This window comes from Chamaea fasciata, unplaced genomic scaffold (assembly GCF_029207755.1).
Source record: "Chamaea fasciata isolate MVZ Bird 193981 ecotype frontalis unplaced genomic scaffold, bChaFas1.0.hap1 SCAF_18, whole genome shotgun sequence".
Classification (NCBI taxonomy): Eukaryota; Metazoa; Chordata; class Aves; order Passeriformes; family Sylviidae; genus Chamaea; species Chamaea fasciata.
Genome location: NW_027094103.1, coordinates 112691 through 125582, shown reverse-complemented (window position 1 = coordinate 125582; position 12892 = coordinate 112691). Strand labels below are relative to the sequence as shown.

Sequence of the window (12892 nt, the reverse complement as noted above, 5' to 3'; positions counted from 1 at the left end):
GGACTTAGACAACACCCTAAATCCTCCATATTGCCCCATATATATTACTATATACTAAAACCTTAAATCCTAAGTTTTTCACTCTGTGAGATCACACAATACTATTCAAAGTACACACCCACAACCCCAGTGCTATCACTCAATTTCAGAAGTCTGTTCCACAGCCTCAAGTCAAATGTAGTACTTGCTTGAGGGTCAAGTGCCTTTTAGCACAGAAAGCCTGAAATTTTCAGTTTCCAGAATTCCAACAGGCTCCAGTTGTCCCACTTGGCTGGCCTGTACTGGGATCAGCATGCAAAATGCACACATCACTTCTCTATGAGTTAGAAGCAATTTTCCCCAGGTGCAGATCTTGAGGGCTGGATCTCTGTTGTGCCTCTTTGCCTGCATGGAGGAAGAGAACAGGCAGGCCTATCCATTTATCTGCAGGCTCTTGTCTGTTGCTCATGCTGGTACAGAAGCAATGCTGGTGAGTACTTGGGGGCTCAGCCTGCTCAGGGCATGCACCTCTGCTTCTGGTGGAGCCTCTCCAGAGGGTAGATCCATACAAAAGGTGCTGGGTTAGTGCCCATGCCCACCCTGGTCCAGCTCAATTTCTGCTGAGGGGGTTGCAGCACTGAGGCACTGAGCTCCTGCCCCACCACAGCTTTGGCTTGTAGGAGTTAAAGCCTAGATGCCCCAGGAAGGAAGGGAGAGGGAAACACCCTCAATACCCAGCACTGCAGGAGCCCAGGGCACTGAACAGCACCCTACAGTGTAGGATGAACCCACAAACAGGGCACCATGTCCACCAGGAGCAGAGGGAGCCCACAGGCTGCCGTGGAACTAGCATCTGCTCAGGACATGACTCCCCAGGCAGCAGCCTGCTCCCTTGTAGTGGGCCCAGAGGACTAGAGTGCTTGAAAACTGTCAGGGCCTTGGTGTCAGCATCTCCAGTGACCACAGGGCTGCCAGCCTGCAAAGGAGTGGGAACCTCCCTTTCCTGTTGTGTGCTGGCATTTCCAGATGGATCTGTGCATGGCAACATGTGTACCCAGGCTGGGCGCGTGGTCTCTGTCCTGCTGCACAGCCACTGCTGCCAGGGCCTGCAGAGGCATTCTGTGGCACCTGAACTTCCCATGGAGCTGTGCCCCTGCTTAGGTGGCACTGGTAGGCTTCAGAGTTTCCCCTCCCACCTGCCCAGACCAGGGGGGACTGACTCTCCTTGTCTGACTCTCCTTCCTCCAATGGGTTGTATCCCTCCTGCCGTGCTGACCCACAGGACTCTCATCCTGCTTTTCTCTGCACCTTGAGCAGTGGTGAGAAACAGGGTCCCCGGGGGACCTCAGCTCCTGGCCCCATCAGAAGTTCCATCTGGAGCTGGAGAGAAATATCTTTGTGCTATCAGAGCAGTGGGAGGCTCCAGCTCAGCTGCAGCTCTGGGAGCTCACATGAAGCCCTAGCTGTGTGTTACACTGAGGGACGTGGCTTCAGTATTTCCAGACAGGACATTCCTGAGAGGTGACCTGACATCAATCTCCCCTCCTGCCTTTCCAATTACTTTGCCACACTGAATGAACACAAGTCTTTTTTTTCCCTTTTTGAGACACCTCAAAAGCCCATAAATCAAATGTTGAGATCTGCTGTAGGCAATAAATGAAGGATTTGGAAAAAGAACAGAGGTTCAGGAAAGATGCCACTCCTGGTCACTTACCCCTAAAACTCAGGCTCCAGACATCTCCACATACTGCTCAGCCTGGAGAAGAGAAGGCTCTAGGGAGACCTCATTGTAGTCTTCCAGTACTTAGGGGGGCAGATTATGATAGGTTATAGGGGAATGGTTTTAAACTGACAGAGGAGACATTTAGATAAGATGTTAGGAAGAAATTCTTCCCTGTGAGGACGGTAAGGCACTGGTACATTGCCCAGAGAAGCTGTGGCTGCCCCATCTCTCTAAGTGTTCTAGGCCAGGTTGACAGATCTTGGAGAAACATGGGATAGTGGAAGTGTTCCTGCCCATGGCAGGGGAATGAAATGAAATGAGCTTTGAGGACCCTTCCAGCCCGAACTATTCTGTGAAACTTACCAACCTTTTTAGGGCTTTCCCAGAAGACTAGAGCAGCCACCTGTATCTCCAAGAATCCTGCCTGTCAGTTAGGAGTTAGGGGTTTTGACCACTAATACGCTGGGAGGCAATCAAGGAACTGTGTTCCAGACTACCCTAAAAAATGGCTTTATTCACAAGCTGTATGTCAACAGCAGGACAACTCTTCTTGCAGGCATGGGTTTGGGGAAGGTCCCCCAAATCACTGGGACTAGAGACCAAAGTGGCACTACTGTGCCACAAACAAGGCCAAAGACACCTGGGTAAAAGCGGCCAAACTCCCTGGACTGCCCAGGTCCTCTCGGCAGCCTTGTGCCAAGGCAAACAGACTGCTTGTCCTGGAGCTGTGACACTGCCTGCATGGAAGGAGACACAGCCCCAAATGCAGGATTCAGCATGGCCCACACTCACAGGCTGGCTGTAGGCAGCCCTAGCTATGGGCAGCCCTGGCTACAGGCACAATTTCTCCTCCAGGACTGAGGAGCTGGGGACAAATCTGCCTCAGTAATAAGAGGTTGCTCTCTTCTGGTCACTGGCAGCATGGAAACTGCATCACAGGCACCAGTGCCATATGACTCCAAGAAACCTGGAAACGGTAATGTTATGGAGCACCTGTACATGACTAGACCTGGTATTTGCTAATGAGCAAATTAGTCTTTCATCACATGCTGATGAAAGACTGTTGGGTGTACCGCTCCCAATGGGTCATGTCCTACCAACTGGTGGAGGGTCTGGCTGTGTGTCACACCTCTGGGCTTTCTGCTGCCTGTGGTTGGTGATGGCTGCCCCATGCTCCAGGACTATCATGTCCTTATAGATCAAGAGGATGAGCTTTCATCTGCTGCTCTCTGGTGACGGCTCTGTTTGCCTCTGCACCTTTCTCAGGCAGGGACCCTTCTTGTCTCATTTACCATGTGAACTATTTCAAGACCAGACCCTTTTCTGAATGCATTTTGTCCTTATAAACATTTGATTCTCCCTGGGACAGTCACAAGGAATTAAGAAGATTTAGAAAAATATTCCTGAGTATGCTCTTCAGGGCTGCTCCTCCCCAGGACCATCCTTCTCCTTGCCTGCAGCTCCATGCTGTGTCCTCTTGCACTACCCAAGTTTTGTAGGCTCACCATGACGAGATATTTCTTGTCAATGCTGCACCTTCTGTGTGCAAACATCAGATGTTTTCCTAGCTGTAATAAATCTCACTAGTTACTGTTCTTTTCCATTATTTTTATAGCATTTCATAGACTTTTCTCTGATGCATAGCTGGCTGCACTACCAACATCCTTTTCTGTTCCCTACTTGCTTTGCATAAGCTTTGCTTTCTGATACGAAAGCTGTAGACTGGAGACCAGGAGTGTCAGGAGCAAAACTCTCATGCCAGGGCATTGCTTCTTGTATTCCTGTCTAGACGGCTTATGTAAGAAAGAACCGAACAGCCACCTGGTCAGGAATCTTCTCTACCCAGCTGTGACTCTGCCAACTCTTGCACTGGACTCTTAATCCTTGCTGCTATACCTAAAATAGTGTAGGCAGGCTGAGCTGTTGCATTAAAATGCCCTGTCCACACAAAATGAGATTCACGAAGCTTTTCACAGAATCACAGAATAGAGATGGAAGGGACCCAGAAGGATCATCAAGTCCAAATCTTAAGTAAATGGCCCATAGAGGGATCAAACCCACAGCCTTGGAGTTACTAGCACCATGCTCTGACCAACTGAGATTGCTAGTACTCCATTCAGCATTTCACATGTGGTCTCAAATTAACTTTGGAGGTGGAAGATTAATTTATCCGCTGCAAAGCCAGTATGAACAAGTATGCAGCAAAAGCTCCCACAAGCATCCCATGATGCTCTGCTGGGTCCCTGCTAAGTGCTTTCCCACCCTTCCCTTTTCTGGAGGTCATTCTCTTAAGTCCCAATTTCAGTCACTGAACTAGGGTCAACTGCAGCTCCATCATCTATGGTGGTTACAAACCAGCACTTTGCTTCTTTTGACTCATTTACAGCGGTCAAGTGCATCCCAATCCAGCTACTTTCTTCCATGATATTTCTTCTCCCTCCTCAGTGGCATGATGGTACACAGAGAAATCTTAAAATAACCTTTCACAAAAATTCTGCCATTCCTCACAAGTCGTGCCCGCATTTCGATGTCCCTTATTCTGTGTTTGGTCCCTCAAGAAGCTGCTCTGCCTGCCACCCAAACCATTCCTGCAGCTGTGATACAGGACACAAAAACCAGCTGTCAAAGCAAAGCTTCTCCCAATCTCTCTGCAGCATTTATGTTTTGTTCTTAACACCCACACACCTTTATTATCCTGCATATCAGAAGGTGGATGTTACAAGGCTCCTTCTCTTCTCCCAGTACCTATTAAGATGTTCCTGGACCCAAGTATACATGGTAAAGTGAACCAGCAGAATAATGAAGGATGTTATAAATATCCACCAAGATCATAAAATGGATCAAAGTCTCCATCTGATATTACAAAAATTCCTCACAATTCTTAAGATGCTCCTACAGTGGACTTCTCAAACCACCCCATGGAAACACAGCAGGTACTGCCAGACTGGTAACTGAGGAAACACCACAGAACACACTGAATTGCCAAACTTCCCACTGAAAGCAAAAAGAGTAGGCATTGTCCCACCAACTACCATGTGTGACAGACACCATTGCTCCACATTCCCTTGACAACCACATTGTATGCCTACCCTTGTGGCTAAGCCTCAGTGGCAGCAAGAGCCTCCAGCTGGTCTAAAACCCGTCAGCTACAGCTCAACGCCAGGTTGCGGTGGTGGGCTCCCAGCTGAATGTGCTTCCCTGTGCTGGGCAGAACTTGCACCAACTGCATGCTGTTACTTCTCCTCTTGAATCCTTTGGCCTTTAGTCCTCTTATCTTTCTCCTTGTTTCAGGGATGTGCTTGCTCGAGAGACACCCAGCTCCTACCAGTTACTGGCATCCCAAAAGGAAGTTAGGCTTCACCCACCTGCATACCTGGAAGCTGGTGCTTGCTTATTCCAACAGCTTCAGCCCAGTAGCCTGACTTGAGCTCTGCCACAAACTTGGGAGAGGGGAGAGCATGGCCAACCACTTGTGTGCTCTGATGGCAGTCCTGCCAAGGTGCATCCCTTGGTGCAGGCTCACACTCCTCTCTGCCTGGTGTATCTTCAGACCATGAATCCAGCAGATACTTGTGAACATTGCAGAGCCCTGGGTGCAGGGCAGAATGTTTCTCCATAGCACGGACCATGTGGTGTGCCTAAAACCACTTAGGAAAGGTGCATCCTTTCTGCACTATGAAACTGGGCAATACCTTTGCCATCCAGAGAAGGCAAGATGAGGGAAGGCAAGCCCCTCAACAAGCAAAGGCTTTGGGGAACCTCAGGGAGGAGCTGGCAGGGACAAGTTCCAGTTGTGGCACTTGACTCACACTGCCTGCTCTTCATCATGCTGTGCGCTCTGGGGATCCTACAAGCTCTGACATCCCACGGCCTCTCTTTCAAGGGCTGCCCCTTCCTGGCAAGTGACCCCTTCCCTTCACAGCTGATGCAAGGGGGTTTCGCCTCTGCCCCCCAGTTGTCCCATCCTCTTCCAATGTGCATTTTTTCATACTCCTCATTCTTAGCAGATAAGTCTGTCAGATGGAAAGCTTTTCCCAGGTTTAACTAAGGATAACTTTTCTCCCCCTTGCTATGACAGTGGCTGGATTAAGACTTTAGCTACATGTGAACAGTACAGGGAAGCCCTCATGGCCAGAACCTGAGCCATATAATCAGCAAAGAATTAAATCTCTATGAGGCAGGGGAAGGAAGTACTATCTTAGAGCAAAATATTTAGATTCTGTGGAATATTGGCCAATTAAAATATTTTTCTTCAAATAGAACATTTATAAGAACACTGAAATAAATATCTGAGAACACTGTATACCAAAGCCTTGAGTAATTCCTGATGCAAAAGTGTTCCCTCATTTTTCAGGCAGCTTCCCCATTTAGTGTTTGGAGTTGGGGTGACTTCTGGTGGGACTGAGTTGCACTGACAGGTCTGGTGGCATGTGTTCCTGCTGCCTGGAAATGGTGAGGGTCACCTCCCAGTTTGAACCAAATGTCTGGGTGTGCTGGAGTGTAGCGGGTGCTGGAGTGTGAGATGTGCTGTTGACTTCAAAGACCTTGCCAGCAGGAGCTCGGGAAAGGGCCTGCAAAGCTTTTTCTGGGAAGTGGAAAGGCAGTTTGTGATCTTCCTCTGTCTTTCAGTCTTGTCTGGAGGGCTGCAGGTGGATGTGGACACAAATGAAAATGCCTTAAATGGCATTTTCTGAGATTCTGATGAACTGAGCTGCTAATTTAAGTCACACTCACTGCTGCCATGTCAGGGGACTTGTTCAGTGATGCTGGGGGTCACATCCCACTACCATGGCTGCAGAAGCAAGGCAAACCCACCCACAGAGCCCTAGCAGATTTGGTGTTGTGCTCCCAAGATGATGCCCATCCTGGCCCGAAACAGCCCCGTCACGTGCTCTGTCTCCTATTCTGCCCCCATTTCTCCCCACCATATGAACAACCTAGCCCAGTTCTTTCTCTCTCAGGCTCAATTTTTGCTGATTTTGCACCCTTGTCCAGTGACTGTAGCCTTGGTGAGTGATTCCAGTCAGGCAGCACTGCTGATACTCTCACCCCTTTGTCTAGCTGTTTCTTGCTTTTTGCTCAGCCCCTGGACAGGGCTGGCCTCTCTTTGGCCTGGCAGTCACCTCTCCATTTAACCTCAGCCCAGAGCCATATACCTCCTTGCAATTTTGCACTACTGTCAGTAATGTTGGTATTTTCCTACATTTCAGCCACTGCCACCTGATGCAACACCAAAACTGACTTTCAACGCAGACTGGAGTCTCTCTTCATTGGCTTTCACACACCCATTATCCCATAAGCAAGTAGGAAACAAGCCACCACGACACTCCTTGTGAGCCTATGGATACTCTTGTTCTTCCTTACATTAGGTGGGGCAGGATTAGGGAAAGAGTTTGGGAGAGGCACACGGGCAAAACCACTTTTTGTGGCAAAACCACAAAAATCCTATGTCTTTGTGAAATATTATGCAGATTATATATTATGCAGATCACCAATGCAGGATGAAGAAGCAGGGCTTAGGATGTATTGAACAAGCATGATGACATCACACATCCTCCAAATGGATGGGATTATAGGTTTGATGAGGACTGGTCAAACCATCACAAGATGATCCAACTGTACTGATAAAACATTTCCTGAGTTTGTTTCTCTTAAAGAAAATAACTAGGTTTGGATGGAAGATCTGAGTGACAAGAAATAACTTCAGGGCGAAGTTGTTGAAAAAAATGGCACTGCCTCACAGATTCTTCTTTTTTGGCCTCCCAAGAACTTCCCAGCTTCCTGACAGTCCCAGCTCAGGCTAGAGACAGCCTCCAGAGCTGTGTACTGACAGAGCATTGACAGCTTTTTCCTACAGTACTTTTGCTCCTCACACCATCTCTTGACTGCCAGACTGATCAGCTTCTCACAAACCATGACATTCCAGGGAATATATTACACATCTGTGAAGTTCCCCTTATTCTCTCCCAGCAAGGCAGTCAGCCCTTCATGTTGATGAAAGATTCCTGTAAGGCAGAAGGGCAGCCCAGGGTTCTCATGCACCTTGCATTTGTCTAGAGCTAAAGCTTGGGGAGATGAATGCCTTCAGAGATGACAAAAGACATTTGATCCACGGTGGCATTCCCAGCACATGCTGAAGGAGCAGTTATCTAGTCACCACTGACAGACGCTTTGATGGGAATGATTGGCAAAGTCCTGATCTCTCCATAGCACTCCCCAAGTGTGTACTGTGCCAGACATGGTGACACATCTGTTCATCTCTTCATTGGTATCACAGCTCAGTCTACTTGGATGCTGCTTCCATGAGGCACCCAAGAGATTACCATAAGCTTTTAATTGTAAGAGAATGTTTTTGGTTGTTTTCAAGATGCCAGACTGAAATTACCCGAACTGTCCATGTCACACACACATCCATCAGACTGGGTTAAACAGATATTCTGAATTGGACCAAACCCACAAAAAACACAGTCCACGTATTTCAAATGAGACAGGGAAAACCATTCATGAAAAGAATTGTACTAGTTAGTCACCTTATAAGAAGCCTGCACACCTTCTTATGTTTGTTGAAGCCACTAAAAACATCATCATACAGTTAGAGTTCAGAGCAGAATGTCTCCAGGCTTGGGTTCTTTGCAGCATCCCTGTTGAAAACCATCCAACCTCAACCAAACTATCAATTTCTGACAATGAGTTCATGCCATCCATAACTGTCAAGTTTGTGAGTAAAATCCTTGTAAGACACCATCACTCCTTTTCTACCATCTTCTTGTAGGCTCTTCTGCCTATCATTCCTGCCAAGGCACAGAGTAGGCCTGAGGTGGTGACATAACGCTGTAACAGCTGTGCCATTTTTTTCATGTTATTAATTCAATAATCAAATCTGGGCTCAGGACACTGGGAGCCTGACTGGTAGTGGAGGATCCTCCCTGTTCACCACTCCACTGACAATTTACTCCAAGATGTCTCCCCGCTCTCACCTAATCTTACCCTTTCCACTCTTTGGCAAACTCATTTACAAAGTAATTTCTGACAACCAGTGTCTCACTGAGAACAGTACCTGGACTGAAATAAGGAATTTAAATCCATGATGTGACTTTCCATAAAAACAAAGTATCAAGAGGCTGACACCTGGCACTACAGAAAAGGTCTCTGTACTGTTATGCCAGTATCTTCCACATGTTTAGCCACTCATCTTTGAACATCTTGCTCTGCATGTCTTGTAAGGACTGATACACAAACTCTTCACAAAACTACTGTTCCAGAGAAGAACTGCAGGATTTAGGCTTCCCAATGTAGGAGAAAAAGACACACTTCCATGAAGAGAGGTCTGACTTCATGATGCTTACATTTAGTCAGCAAATTGCTCTGCTACTTGATGTCAATGATGGAGAGGCTGGGCAGACGTGGCTATGAACACAAGAAACAGGGCTACCCCAGGTCATACAGGGAATAACTCCTTCCCAGGAGAAGCCAGGAGAAAAACACTTCCTTCTAAATGCTTGACTTCAGGGTTGAGTTCTTGGATTGTACTGAATTGACATGGAGATGCAACTCGATGCAAAAGGTGGAATGCTTTTGATGCTCTTTGAAGCAGTTCTTCTGTGTGAGTGAGACTGGCATGCTCTATCTAAAGGAGAACACTCCACGCTGGAGGCAGCAGTGTTTCACGGCACAAGTTCCCATTCTGTAAAGGGAGACAATGAGAACTCGTCACACAGCAGAGGCAGCATATGGCATGACACAAAACCAAAAAGCTATGAGGCAACATGATTTCAAGCCCATTAAAGGAAGCTGCTCTGAAATTCTTTCTACAAACTCAGGGCAATGGAAAAGAGATCCATGCCAATCTGGTTGCTGGGGCTTGCAACTGCACCCAATCTTCTTAGAAGTACCAAGGTGAACACTCAGTAGAACAGCACAGACCTAGAACTTCAGCAGCTTCTGTCACGACACAGACAGAGGACCTTGCATCCAAAGCCAATGCCATTTTTTCCTTCCAGGAGAATGAAGGATAAAGGAAGGACCAGTTAACACCTGAGGATTACTAGTGATGTCTCAGATTTATTTGTCATTGCCTGCTTATTTCACCTGACACTGAAAACCTCATTTCTACAATGCAAGGATTTACATTTTTTCATGGACATAAACACAGAATCAAGCTACAAACAATTAACTTGGGAGACCTCACAGGCATGTGGAAAAGTCACTTCGCTGCCCTCATGGCACCTTGTCTGGTGCAGAATCTAGTACTTACCACTGCATTTAGTCCTTACCACTGCATCAAGTATTGGCTTAGAAGGCTAGCTTCTTAAAAAATAAGGGAGCAAAATAACAATTGCTGACTCAAGGCCCACACAGGTGTAGAAGCATTTACCTCCAAATTGCAGAACAATTGCCACATAAATAAACTCTTCAATGACCTCAGGCCATGGCCTGGACTCTAGTGGAAAGAGGCTTAACAAAATGCTATGCCAGAGTAAGGACCCAGCGAACACCACACAGGACTGCACAGGAACTCACACCACAGCCTAGAAACATAGATTTTGAACAGTGTGGAATCAAAAGACTAGTTTTACAAGGGGACTTGGGGATTATTTCAGAGTAAGAAACTCAGCCTCAGGGTTAAAGAGCAGTAAAGTTTGCCCCAAGCTCAACTTGTACAGGCTGGATAAACCAACCCACAGGTTGTTTATGAGGAAAGTTATGTGCACCAGAGCAAACTGCTGCCTTGTACTGCACTGGAGACTTCAAAAATGTCCAAGTTAACCTACTGCAGAACAGCTAGGGAAAGTGTAAGAATTAAATTCTCATCTCGCTTGTGTAAAATTGATCATCACCAAATGGCAAGATTGTAACGAGCAATTTCCTTCCTGGGCTTGCCAAATGAAATAGAACTGCAATGTACTGGTCTTCTACCAAGGGCCAGATGGAATGGACTGGCATCCAGCCAGCCCATCCTCAGAACAGGTCAGATCCCATAGGAGCAGCAGGAAGGTGTTCAACTGCTCTATCCACAGCACTGCAGTACTTGGGTGATGTTGTCCACCTCTCCAACATCAGGAAAGAAACACTGGTTCCTCCCTAAAGGATGATGAGACAAAGTTCCTGGTAGGTACAGAGACATTCTGATTACCTAAGAGGACAAGGTTGATGTGATGCATAAGTTCAGGTTCACATCCCTCAGGAACATGTTTGGGTAATTACTTTGCCCTTACACTGACAGGATCTTAAATTGCTTTTGAACATCTGCTGCTGATATTGACTACAATGTGACAAAATAAAAGCCGAGCACAAGAGATGATGCTACAATCCTTAATAGACTCATTGATTGTCATAAACCTAATACACCTAAATAGTTCTCAACCGTAATTTTCCTAATTCTTTTATGCAGTTCAATGTCCTGCTGTGCATAGCTTTTCAGAGATAAGGCCTGAAAGAGCCACTGCACACACATGCAGTGATTTTTTTGATGCCTTCACAAGAACACACAGAGAAATCCCTTCCAGGAGGAAAGATAAAACTTGCTGGCCTGAACAGGCCAAACTGAGGGTAAGCAGAGTTAAATACTGTTCTGGGAAGTGAAGTTTTCAGGCCAAAGCTGCAGACTTGTGAGCTCAGGCTCACACACCACTGGGGATGGGGGTCAAACAACTCAAATATGTAATTCAGGTTTTAGCCATTTACCAATCATGACTAACAGATTTAACTTTTCACCACATATCTTAGATACCACAGAATCACAGAATCATGGAATGGTTTGGGTTGGAAAGGATATTAAAACTCATCTTGTTATACCCCCTGTCATGGGCAGGGACATCTTCCACTAGGCCAGGTTGCTTCAAAAGCCCCATCCAACCTGGCCTTGGACACTTTTGAGGGATAGGTGCAGCCACAGCTTCTCTGGGCACCCTGTGGCAGGGCCTCCCCACCCTCACAAGGAAGTTCTTCTCAGTGTCCCAATAACCCTGCCCTCCGGTAGTGGGAAGCAATTACCTCTTGTCCGAAGTCTCTCTCCAGCTCCCTTGGAGCCCCCTTCAGGTACAGAAAGGTTGCAGTAAGGTCACCCTGGATGCTTCTCTTCCCCAGGCTGAATAATCCCAACTCCTATAGCCTTTTTGTTTTCCCACTGATGAATTCGATTTTATTGTTGGAAAATTATCAGACAAATTTTAAATGCTTCTTTTTTTTTTTTTAACAAAACCTTTACCTTTTCCCTGTGGTGCCCGATAAATAAAGTATCAAATAATGTTTATCCTTTTAAAATCGGTAATCTTACATGTTTTATTCTTGCTGGACATTCTTCAAGAAGAAATCTGCCACAATAATTTCTGCACAGACTGAATTCCTTCAGATTTTGGATATCAAGTTCAATTATCCAAGACACAGCAGACACAAATTGTCCATTTCAGAAGGACAATTGAGGGTGTTTTTCCACCGAACAAGTCAGATGCTCAGACAAGTATTCCTGGCCTTCAGGGTTCCTGAGTTCAGGCTACATTTTTTTTTTTGGGGGGGGGGGGGGCATGGTGGGGGCAGGACAGAAGTAGACAGCCCCTGAGCTCAATCCCTTCACATTTCAAGATGAACCAAAGGCACAGAATTAAAACAAGACTATTTATGGTTTTACACACCCTTTACACTAATGGTTTTTCGTAAGTACGGGCACGCTCAGGAGCTTCTCCTCGGTGACTTCCCAGAACCTTCATCAGCGCAGCAGGACCAGCACCTGCCGAAATCCGCGCGGAGCCTCCGTAAGAGTTCAGCAGTGGGATCCTTCCAGCCAGATGCGCCCCGGAGCCGCTCCCGACATTCGGGACTGGCGGGCCTTACCCGCTCCAACAGGGCACCCAGCAGTCACCGCCAGCTGGTGCCCACTGCGCACGCCGCCGGCACCGCGGCGATCGGGCCCCCCGGCTCTGGCGTGTTCGCCCAGGGCTGGATGGGGATCCCGCTCCCCGGCCACCTCACCACGCAGGCCGGCCCCACCACACCCGCTCCCCCGTCCTAGGAGGCCGCGGCGGCGGCTGCCGCGGCGCTGAGGCGCTCGGCTGCCGCCACGACGGAGCCTAGAGGAAAAAGGGGGTGCCGCAAAGTGTCCCGGAGCGACCGCACACACCGCACTCACCCACCTCCGCCGCTCCCTCCCGGCCACGCGCGCCCGTCACGCGGCGCCGCAGAGCCCACATTGGC

The 12892-nt window shown here is 47.6% G+C and overlaps 2 long non-coding RNA genes across 3 annotated transcripts in view; one reads left to right on the top strand and one right to left on the bottom strand.

Moving 5' to 3' along the window:
- Positions 1–8761, top strand: part of LOC136298935 (uncharacterized) — a 23024-nt gene extending 14263 nt beyond the window's left edge. The window contains exon 2 of the long non-coding RNA XR_010723415.1: positions 6913–8761. This is a non-coding gene — a long non-coding RNA (uncharacterized lncRNA). The remainder of the gene's footprint in view (positions 1–6912) is intronic.
- On the bottom strand, positions 8018–12892 carry LOC136298936 (uncharacterized). Of its 2 annotated transcripts, none has more exons than XR_010723417.1 (2): positions 12832–12892; positions 8018–9386 (listed from the first exon to the last, which is right to left on the bottom strand). It is a non-coding gene; the product is annotated as an uncharacterized lncRNA (long non-coding RNA). The 2 variants fall into 2 exon arrangements; XR_010723416.1 differs by lacking the exon at positions 12832–12892 and adding an exon at positions 12334–12526.